We start from the raw sequence: 11512 nt of genomic DNA, 5'->3' as shown, positions 1-11512 counted from the left end.
CAAAAAAAAAAAAAAGAATCAACCCTTCGCGTCCTGCTCCCAGGGGCTTTACCCCCAGGCTTCCCAAGCGGGAACGAGATTCAAAGGAAGCGCGATCCCCGCGCCCCTGATTTTTTTCTCTTCAAAGCAAACAAAACCCATCATCTGAGCTTTGTTTTATAAGCTGTTAGATGTCCAAGAGATTTTTCAAAACATATATGTAGCTTTAAAATAGAAAGCAGTTTTTATTAAAGCACACTGAAGGCTTTCCTGTTTGTGTTGTGTGTGCCTTATATCAAAGATTTGAGGGGTTAGCGTGGATCTATGAATTATGAGTCAATTGAGACTTGACAAAACAAGTTTTCCTCTTTCTAGGCCCCTAAAATTATATAGTGTTTTATAAAGTAAAAACTTGTGTTTTTCTTTGCTGTGAAGTCATTCATTATCAAGGTGGATTTCTACTTTCCCTGGTCTTTCATTATTATTTTAGCTTGTCTTAGTACCTTTAAGAATCTCCACAATCCTAAAGTACTTTTCTGATACCCATTTTACAGATGGGAAAAATTAAGTATAAAGGGGCAGAATAACTTCCCATGGTCAAAATAAAAAACACCCAGAAAACAAAGCCCCTGCTGGTGGGTGGAGTCATTCCAAGGATCCACTATGGGTTTCCCAGATTTCTTTGTGAGAGATTTCCCATATTCCCCTAAGCGCCTGGTCTGTTGAAACCATAGACTTTCCCCTTTTGGTTAGGTAGGTGTTATGCACTAGCACACTAGGACTCCTTTGTTGTTAGGGGCCTAGAGTCCAAAGGCCTCAGAGTTGACCAGCAGGTTTTCACAGGCTGTAAAATCGCACTGGAGGAGATTGCCCACAGAACAGCTCCCTACGACTTATTTATTATGTGACAAAATTTGGATTCAAACTTTGGCTCTAGAATTTTCTTTTTTTTCCTTTCTCTCTTTTTTTTTTACATTACGACCTTGCTTCACCACTTCATTACCCCTTAAGGTATACAACCTCCAGCCCAACCCCCAAGTCCCCTAGTCCTTTTGGTCCTTTGAACAACTGAAGGGCAAATTGCACTGCAATTTAGATTTTCTCCATTAACACCACCTAAAATCATTTGCCTCTTCTCAGTTTCTCTGATCCTCAGCCACTCTTGGAATTGCTTATGCATCTTTGCAGCAAGATGACTCATTCCAACAGGATACACAGTTCAATAATAATAGTAGTACTTGGTATTCTCATAACACATTTTTCTGACCAGTTCTGGGTGCCTTGGAAGCATTATTTCATTCATCTTTCCAGTAGCTCAAAGTCTTTTTTCAACATTCAAGGAAACTAAGGCACAGAAGGGTAAATGACCTTGGTCAAAGCAATATGCAGCAAGTCAGGTGGGGCCTGAATGAGAATGCAGTTTCATTGGACTTTTTCTCCCAAACTGCAATTCCCAAGGCTATTCTGTCTTTGGTGGAAAAGAGTCTGCAATTATTGCTATAATTTTCCTGTCCATCTGCATACACAGAGAAAAAAATAACATGACTTTAACTTTTTTCTTTTTTGTTTCTTTGCACTCTGCTCTTTTATTTCACTACTCATTACTTCTTGACATCTTATCTCCTGCCCGGTCTCTGAGGGGGAAAAATTACTTTAAAAAAAAAATCAATGAATAACTTAGGAAATATTCCACATTAATATCAAAGATCACTGAAAATAACCTTGCAAGAAAATCAAGAGCAATTGTGCTATCATCAAAAAGGAGGAAAATTCTGAAGTGAAAGTTTTAATATCATGATAATTTCTAATCTATATAAATCTGGTTCATAGTGTCAAGGACTGCAGCCTACAATATGGATTGAGGCTCAATGTCAAGAAGACAAAGATTCTCACCACTGGACCAATTGGCAGCATCAGCATGGGTGGTGAAGAGATTGAGATTGTACACAGCTTTAGTTTGCTTGGCTCCATAGTCAAAGTCTTGGCACCAGCAGCCAGGAAATTAAAAGGCGCATTGCCATGGGAAAGTCTGCTGTTAGGGACCTCTCCAAAGTGCTGAAGAGCAATGGTGTCTCTTTGGAGACTAAGGTGTGTCTGATACAGGCCATGGTCTTCGCAATCACCTGTTATGCATCAGAGAGTTGGACAATGACCAAGGAGGGTAGAAGGAGAATTGATGCCTTTGAGCTGTGGTGCTGGAGAAGAGTATTGAGAATACCATGGACTGCTAGGAAAACAAACAGATTTGTCCTGGAAAGGGTTAAACCGGGTGCCTCTTTGGAGGCAAGGATTCTGAGGCTCCGTCTAACATACTTTGGACATATTGTGAGGAGAGACTGGTCCTTGAAGAGGGACATCATGCTTGGGAGGGTGGAGGGACAGCACAGGAGAGGAAGGCCCTCTATGAGGTGGATTGATTCCGTGACTGGGATAATTGGATTGGGAGTGTCAGAGACTGTGCGATTGGCACAGGACAGAGCGGAGTTTAGGGCTGTTGTATATAGGGTCGCTATGAGTCGCAGGCGACTCGATGGCACATAACAACAACAACAACAACAACAACATATAAATCTGGTATATGTAAGTCTATATTTATCATTTAACATTTTAACTACCTTTGCTAAAAAATCTTTATGTTGACTCTATGTTGTATTGGTATTACTTTTCATTCGAAATCCCTTGATTTCATAATATTCATTAGGACAAGATGTATTTAAAAAAAAAAAGAAAGCACGTTCCAGAATCCTAAGCACAATTTGATAATATTTCCTGAAAGTCAAAGTTGCAGTCTAATAAAAAAAGGATACATACTGATCCTTTGAATAACAGATCTGAACCCTACCCTGTCCTGCACCTTCCTCATGATGATGTTTAAGCCAATTGTTGAAGCCACTGTGTCAATCCATTTCACTGAAACTCTTCCTCTCTTTTGCTGAACCTTTACTCTTCCTGAATAGTATCTTTTTCCAAGATCTGGCCCCTCTTACAGAGTACATGAGATAAAATTTCATCATTCTTGGCTCTAAGAAGTGCTTTGGTTGTACTTCCTTTCAAGACAAGTGTGTTTGTTCTTCTGACAGTTGTGATGGGTTTACTGTTCAGAATAACTTTCCTAGCCACTGAGTTTGACTTTGTCGTGTAGATGGGAGGGAATATGCGAATGAAGTGTGTTGTCTGGTCCACAGGGGAATTGGATAGTCTTTCCAATCCACAAGAGAATTGATTAGTCTCCCAATCCACAAGGAAATTGATTAGTGTCACCATTAAATTGGCAGATTCAGTGACAAAGTTTGAGAATCTCACCACCAGCAAAGAACCAGCAAGAGAATGCAACATATCTTTTAGAACAGAGATTCTTTCATAGGCAGACCAGGGCCTACAGGTGCAGCAGCCACAAAATTTAGCAGCAGAGAACCAGAGAAAAGACATGAGATGGAGCTGCCCTTGGGTATGTTAGTGTCAAAGAATCTGTGCTAAGAGCCTTTTGCTCAAATTTGTTGGAGGATTGAGGGTGGGGTGGGGAGACAGGGGCATAATTGGCAGGACTGAGAACCTAAAGCCATGAGACTCAAGGCTGACTGAGGTTTTGAAAGCTGTTCTGCCTGAGTGCATTCTGCTACTAACATGAATTAAAGACTGACTTCCCTAATATCATTCTGTGTGGTCTGTGAGCTATTGCAATGGATTTTGGACCCAACAAAGCTGTAAGATTGTTGTTGGGATGAGTAGAAAGAGTGTGGGAGAATCATGGGAATTGGTTTTGCATTGTTGATGTTGTTGGACAACATCATTCCCCATTATGGAATTGGTAAGGTTCAGACATGGCTTAGTTTTTAAACTGACATCTTTGCTCTTTAGCATTTTCAAGAAGTCCTTGCCCGTAGATTTCTCTAATTCAACATCTTTCATTCCTTAAATGCTGCCGCCATGAGTGTTTATTATGGATCCATGTAAAATTAAATCCTTGACAACTTCAATTTTTCCCCCCAACTACCATGAAGTTGAAATTAATCCAGTGCAGAGAATGTTTAGTTTTCTTTATGTTGAGATGTAATCCATAATACAGAATGTGGTCTTTGATATTCTTCAGTAAGTGGCTCAAGTCTTCTGTTTTCTATAAGCAACATTGTGTCATCTTCATAACACAGGTTGTTGATGAGTCTTCCATCAAGAGTGATGCCATAGTCTTCTTTATGCAGTTCAACTTCTCAAATTATTTACTCAACATTTAGATCGAGCAGGTGTGGAGAAAGATTACAACCCTGTAGCACACTTGTCCTGATTTTAAATCATGCAGGGTTTCCTTATTGTGTTTAAATGACTTTTCTTGGTCTATGTATAGGTTTCACATGAGCACAACCAAAAGTTCTGGGACTCCCATTCTTCTCAATTTTATTCATAATTTGTTTTAATCTACATAGCCATATGCATTTGCATAGTCAATAAACAAGTAAACATGCTTCTAATATTCTTTTATTCCAGTCAAATTCCCTGATGGGAATCTCTACCGGATCCAGGATACATTTCTGGACATTTCCTTCCAATGTCCTTGTTTCAGTAATTTTTTAAACAGTCTTCAGAAAAATTTTATTTGCAAGTGATATTAATAATGTTTAATAGCTCCCGTAATCCATAGGATCATCTTTATTTGAAATGGGGATAAATATGGATTTCTTCTATTCAATTAGCTAGGTAACTATCTTCCAACTTTATTGACTGAGAGTGTCCTGGGCTGCATCTGTTTCCTCAAAAATCTTAACTGGTTTTCCACCAATTCTCAGGTTTTCTATTTTGTCAATGCCATATGCCAACTTTTGCAATCTGAAATGAATGGAATATGCAATCAAGATACATTAATAATGATTGGTGACTGGAATGCAAAATTTGGAAATAAGAAATTGTAGTTAAAAAAATATAACTTTGGTGACAAAAAATGAGATTGGAGATTATATGATAAAATTTTTACATTTACTGACTTATTCATTGTAAATACATGTGCCATCGAGTCGCTTGCAACTCATAGCGACCCTATGTACAACAGCCCTAAACCCTGCTCTATCCTGTGCCAATCTCACTGCCTCCGACACACCCATCCCAATATCCTGATTACCCCAGTCACTGAATCAATCCACCTCATAGAGGATCTTCCCCTCCTGCGCTGTCCCTCCACTCTGTCCAGCATGATGTCCCTCTCCAAAGACCTGTCTCTCCTTACAACATGTCCAAAGTATGTCAGGGGAAGCCCCAGAATCCTTGCCTCCAAGGAGCAGCCTGGTTTAATCCTCTCTAGGATGAATCTATTTGTTTTCTTGGCAGTCCATGGTACATTCAGTACTCTTCTCCAGCACCACAGCTCAAAGGCGTCAATTCTCCTTCTATCCTCCCTAGTCATTGTCCAACTCTCTGATGCATAACAAGTGATTGCAAAACCCATGGCCTGTATCAGGCCCACCTTAGAGACACTGTTGCTCTTGAGTACTTTAGAGAGGTCCCTAACCGCAGACTTTCCCATTGTAATATATCTTTTAATTTCCTGGCTACTGGTGCCAAGAGTGTTGACTATGGAGCCAAGCAAACTAAAGCTGTGGACAATCTCAATCTCTTCACCATCTATCCTGATGCTACCGATTGGTCCAGTGATGAGAATCTTTGTCTTCTTGATATTGAGCCTCAATCCATATTAAAGGCTGCAGTCCTTGACCCTCTGCAGCAAGCGCTTCAGGTCCTCCTCAGTTTTAGCAAGCAGGGTTATGTCATCTGCATAATGCAGATTGTTGATAGATCTTCCACCAATCCTGACACCACATTTCTCCTCATAGAGCGCAGCCTCCTGGATAATTTGCATACAGGTTGAGAAGGTATGGAGACAGGACACAAGGACACATTCCTGGCATACACCCTTCCCAATTTTGAACCTGCCTCTGTTAGTTGAAACACATCAATTGATATCTCATTGATTCCTGGGGACATATTTTTTGACAGTGCCTTCAATGCAGCTTCAGTTTTCCCCTTCATTACTATTGGCTCCTGCTTATATGGTCCTTCCTGAAGTTTTTCAGTATCAATGAATTCTTTTTGGTAGAGTGACTCTGAGTATTCCCTCTATCTTCTTTTGATGCTTCTTGTATCATTCAACATATTGCCAATTGCATATTTTCATATTGCAACCAGAGGCTTAAATTTGCTTTTCATTTCTCAGCTTGAGATGTGCAGAGTGAGTTCTTCACTATTTATTCTCCAATTCTAGCTCCCTGTACATTTTATTATAATTCTTTACTTTGTCTTCTCAAGATGTCTTTTGAAATCTTCTGTTCAGCTCTTTTACTTCTGTATTTTCCCCCTTTGTTTTACACATGGAGAAAGACTCAAGACAGTGAAAATGACAATCCTACCAAAAACAACTTTTACATGTTTAATGCAATCTCAATACAGATACAGATACCATACTCATTCTTCAAAGAGATATAAAAGGCAATTGACAAGTTCATTTGGAAATGAAAGAGACCCTGAATAAGAAAAGCACTTCTGAAAAACAAAAATAAAGTGGAATGCATAGCACTGCCTTATCTCAAAACGTACTACACAGCAGTAATCACAAAAATAGCACAGTATCAGTAGAAAGACAGACACACAGACCAATGGAATAGAATTGAGAGCCCAGAAATCTGCCTATGGTCAACTGGTATTCAACAAGGAAACAAAACCTATCAAATGGAGGAATGACAACTTCTTCAGCAAATAGCACTGGCAAAACTTATCTTCTATCTATAGAAAGCTGAAGTAGGATCCACTTCTTATACTATACACAAAAAAATCAACTCAAGGTGGACCGGAGACCTGGACGTAGAGCCCCCAAAAATAAGGATCTTAAGGAACACAATGGGACTAAACTTAGCCAGAAACTCACAACCCAGAAAGGATAACATCCATGAATGTGATCTTCTAAAGATTAAGTTCCTGTGAGCCCAGAAACTTTTCCAGTAGGATAAAAAGAAAACCTACTGACTGGGGGGAGGGGGAAACCAACAAAACAAACATTTCACAATGTCATCTTAGACAAGGGTCTCATAATGAAAGTGTACAGAATCCTACAGGATCTCCACAGGAAAAGACTTGTAATCTAGTCACAAAATGGGCAAGGGACATGAGATGACTTTTCACAGAGAAAGACATTCAGATGGCCAACAAACATATGAAGAAATGCTCAAAATCACTGACAATTAGAGAAATGCATACTAAAACCACCAGGAGATGTTATCTCACTCCCATAGTAATAGCAAAGTTTAACAGGGTGTCAAGAAGTAAATGTTACAGAGGATGTGTAGAGATTGGAACTCTCATACACTTTTGGTGGAGTTGTAAAGTGGAAGAACCACTAAGGAAGACAATTTGATTTTTTGTATTTTTTAATTTAATTTTAATAATTTTAATGAATGTTTACAGAGATTTGGAATTTCCATTCATTCGTTGTTGCATTTGATGTTTTTTTCAAAAAGCTAAACTTAGAAGTGCCATACGACCCAGCTATTCCACTGCTAAGATTATACCCAAGAGGAATAGAACTGAGACACAAAGGGAGATTATTTTACACCAATATTCATAGCAGCATTGTTGACAACAGCAAGAAAATGGAAATAGCCCAAATGTCCATCAACAAATAAATGACTGAGAAATTACAGTACATTCACACAATGGAATACTATGAAACACTCAGGAGCAATGATTTTGTAAAATACTATACAATATAGAAGAGGTTAGAGAGCATTATACTGAGTCAACTGACTCAGTCTCATAAAGACTAATACTACTTAAGATTATTAGTGTAAAAATATAAGAATAGCTAGTAAGATGTGGATAAAAGTCCAAAGGAAAAGGACAGGAGAACAGGGAAGCTGAGGGTGGGGAGGGAGGAAAATCATGAGAGTTTGGTGGGCAGAGGGAAGGTCTGGAGGAATTAGGATAGATCTAATGGGGACCTGAAGAGACAGGTGACAGTGGGAATAAATCATTGGTGATTAATTTTATAAAACACTGTTTTTGGGAATTATCGCACAAAACAGACTGAATGAAGCAATGTGTGAAACATAATGTACATGAATAATACACAATGTATATGCAAATCAACATAAATTTTTTAAAAAGTAAAAAAAGAAATCCATGGTCATTTAGTCATTCTTACTCATAACAAGTCTATAAGACAGAGTAGAACTGCCCCATAGGGTTTCCAAGACTATATAATCTTAAAGAAGCAGACAGACACATCTTTCTAGTGGTTCAAAATCATTGACAGTAGCTGAATGCTTAATCACTTCACTAAGGCTTCTTTCAAAAAACAGGCATTAAAAATAAACTCACTTTACTCATCTATCAGGAGCTATGGTGGCCTAGTGATAAGGAATCATGCTATCAATGCAGAGGTATGTGGTTCAAATCCACCAGCTGCTTTGCAGGAGAGAGATGGGCAATCAAATCCTGTGCTATTAACTACCTCTGAAAATCATCTGGAGCATCAGCTATGAGTCAGTTCTGACTCGATGGTACACAAAGAACAACAAATACTCTTATACTATAGTCCTTCTTTATCTGTTGTTGTGTTGGTGCCAGAACTCCTGTGGAAACCCCAAACTGAGGAAGATTAAGTCTCATATACAATCGTGTAACATTTTTATAGGACCTACAAACATTTTCCCATGTACTTTAAATCATCTCTATATTACTTGTAATATCTATTGTTGTTATGTACTATCCAATTGGATTCAACCCATAGCTGGTTTTTCAGAGAGGAGTAAAAATGACTAAATGCCCATGAATATTTTTTTATTTTTTTTTAATTTTTAAAAATATTATGTTGATTTTCATCTTTCTCCTGCAGAGAAGCTGGTAGATTTGATCCACATGATTTTGGGTTGACGGTACAGCTTTTTTACAATTATTTCCTCCCTAATACAATATCAATGACATCTAAATAGTACTCAATGTTCCCTCTGATGGTCTGAAGGATAGGGAATTGCATTGCTAACCCAAGGGGAGAAATTTTAATCCACCAGCTGCTCGTTAGGATGTTGATGTTGTATTCCGTGAACTCACCTGTGACCCATAGTGACCCTATGACATATATGACAGCTCTGAAACCTGCCCTCTCCTGAACCAGTCTTACTAATCTGACACATCAACCCCCATTGCCCCAGTCACTGTATCAATCCATCTCATCTGAGGTCTTCCTCTCCTGCTCTGTCCTTCCACCCTTCCAAGCATAATGTCCTTCTCCAAGGACCAGTCTCTCCTGACTACATGCCCAAAGTATGTGAGATGGAGCTTCAGAATCCTAGCCTCAAAAGAGAGACTTAGCTTCACCCTCTTCAAGACTGACCTATTTGTTTTCTTGGCAATTCATGCATGGTATGTTCAGGATTCTTCTCTAGCACCACAATTCAAAGGCATCAATTCTTCTGTCATCCATATTCATTATCTAGCTTTCTGATACAGAACAAGTAATTGCAAAGACCATGACCTGGATTAGGTGCACCTTGGTTTCTAGACTGATATTTTTACTTCTCAGTATTTGGAGAGGTCCCTGATAGCAGATTTTCCCAATGCAATGCAATTTGTCTTTTGATTTCCTGACTGCAGTTGTTAAGAATGTTAATTGTGAAGCTGAGGGAGTTGTAATTGTTAACAACCTCAATCTCTCCTCCATCTATCATGGTGCTGCCAATTGGCCCAGTGGTGAGAGTCTTTGTCTTCTTGATGTTGAGCTTCAGTACATATTGAAGACTACAATCCCTGACCTTCTGCAGCAAGCACTTCAGGTCTTCTTCAGTTTCAGCAAGCAAGATTGTGTCATCTATATAATGTAGATTGTTGATAAGCCTTCCTCCCTCCAGCCCTCATAAAGCCCTGCTTTCCAAATGATCTGTTCTGCATACAGATTGAAAAGATATGGACATAGGATGCATCCCTGACAATAAAGATAGGCAATCCTCTTCTGTGTGATTTCCTGTGTGAAGACCCACTGAAGGATCAGTTATGAGTCAGTTCTGACTAGAAAAAAGAGAGTGAGAGAGAGTGAGGCCTTTGAGGCCTCTGACCACTTCAGCTCCCACAACATCTTTTATCTGAATTTGATTTCAGAACCCAAATAAGGGCAATTCTTGTACTTAAGAGAAAATAAAACAGAAATACACTTGATAAAAAGAAGCACTAACGAAGTTTTATTTTTAAAAGATGAGAAAGGTAAGAAAACAAGTGACATTTTAGAAAATAGTCAATTTTCCCTTTTATAAAGAATGGAGTGGGGGAGGGTAAAAAACCCACCTGTGATTTCTAAATAGTAAATGTAGAAAGGTACTTTTCAGAGAGAGAGAGAGAGAGAGAGAGAGAGAGAGAATTTATTTTACTATTAATAAATAAATACTTTCTCATATATATTCCTAGAAAGTTTTATCTTTGAGTAGATTATCTTCCAAAATATATTTACAATACCTTGGTGTGGTTATTGACCTACTAATTAAAGAATATTGTACATAGCTCTTTTAAATTTATTTTATTACTTTTAAAGAGTTAATTATAGGATATTACAGACTGTAAAAAGTTTGTATGTTGTTGTTGTTAGGTGCCTTTGAGTTGACTCTAATTCCTAGTGACCCAATCAACAGAAGATCTGAACCCTGCTCTATCCTGCACCATCCTCACACTTCAACACCTAAGAGCCCATTTCAGCAGTCACTGTGGCTGAGAGTCCACCTGGCTGAGGGTCTTCGTCTCCTTCATCGATCCTCCACCCTTCCCATCATCATGTCCCTCTCCAAGGAATAGCCCCTCTTAGCAACATGCCCAAACTGTGCCCTCTCCAAGTCATATCTGTTTGTCCTCTTGGCCATCCATTAGATGGTTAGTGCTCTTTTCCAACACTATAGTTCAAACACATCAATTCTTCTTCTATCATCCCTACATACTGTTAAGCTCTCAGATGCATAACAAGTGATTGGAAAGATATAGACTGAGTTAGTTCTCCAACTAACATCATTACTCCTCTATAATTTGGGCAGGAGAGTAAAACACAGAGTTTAACTGGCGGTGAGGGAAACTAGGCAGAAAGGATGAAGATTAAAAGTCTAACAAAGGGAAGAATAATACTATTAATTATAATATCTATAGTAATATTCACAGGAATAAAAATTTTATCTTGAGCCTATCCCCCTCAATTAAAAAAGCCAACTCAGGAACAGGTTTGAGGCCTTGAACACTTATGAACAAAGATCAGATGAACTGTGGAAAGATATCAAGAATATCACCCACAAAGAATGCAAAAAGTCATTACGATGGAGAAAGAAAAAAAGACCAAAATGGATGTCAGAAGAAACTGAATATTGCACTGGAGTGCTGAAATATCATCAAAGGGAAGAAATCAAGAAGTTAAGGAGCTGAGGAAAAAATTTGAAAGGGAAGCTTGAGAAAACAAAGCAAAATATTATAATGAAATGTGCAAGGAGTTGGAATCAGAAAATCAAAAGGGGTGAGCTCGCTCAGCATT

Source organism: Elephantulus edwardii, unplaced genomic scaffold (assembly GCF_000299155.1).
Source record: "Elephantulus edwardii isolate Elephantulus edwardi_28Jun2011 unplaced genomic scaffold, EleEdw1.0 scaffold00067, whole genome shotgun sequence".
Lineage (NCBI taxonomy): Eukaryota > Metazoa > Chordata > Mammalia > Macroscelidea > Macroscelididae > Elephantulus > Elephantulus edwardii.
Note: the sequence above shows the minus strand (reverse complement) of the source record.